Source organism: Papio anubis, chromosome 6, assembly GCF_008728515.1.
Source record: "Papio anubis isolate 15944 chromosome 6, Panubis1.0, whole genome shotgun sequence".
NCBI lineage: Eukaryota > Metazoa > Chordata > Mammalia > Primates > Cercopithecidae > Papio > Papio anubis.
Genome location: NC_044981.1, coordinates 111,882,329 through 111,883,022, shown reverse-complemented (window position 1 = coordinate 111,883,022; position 694 = coordinate 111,882,329).

Here is a 694-nt window from a genome sequence, read left to right as displayed (position 1 = left end):
TGGGGGCTAGGGGCCCACAGTCCTTCCCCGACTTTGGTAATTATCTGAGTCCCTAAGATGAGCTCCAGGAGAATAGGTGCAATCTTTCGTCCATTTTTACATCTCCAAATCCTAGAGTAAGTGCTGGCATATGGGAAGGAGGAAGGGTGGATGGATGAGTCACGCACCACCCTGCCTTCACAGGGCTTACACTCTGGGAGGAGGAGACAAGGGCACTTCTCACGAGAAATGGGGGGGCCTCAGATGATGAGGGGGTTTGGATGACAAAGAAAGGACATCTGGTGGGCAGACTGAGGGAGACGAAACATTCTTGGAGACACCATTAGAGGTGGCCGTGCAGGACGGGTAGGATTACCTCAGGCAGAGGAACAGGCGTGAACAAGACCTGCTGCAGGAAAGCATGCGAATGTTCTGGAAACAGGAGGAACTTTCCTTTGGCTGGAGCACGAGGTGCACACAGAAGAACGACAGGGCCCCGAGAAAAGTGCGGTGTTGGGGCTGGGCTGGGAGGAGGGTGTTGCCAGGCTGGGGTGGGAAGCAGGAAGTCCAGGGTGAAGGGGCTCCCTGCCTTCTGTGTTTCCCCTCCTGCCTTTCTCCTCTGGTTCCGAGAATCAGTTCCTCTGTGTGAAGTGGATGAGGGGACTTTCCTAGCCTCCGATCTGCACTTGCACTAGACTGAGTGGAGCCTAGGACA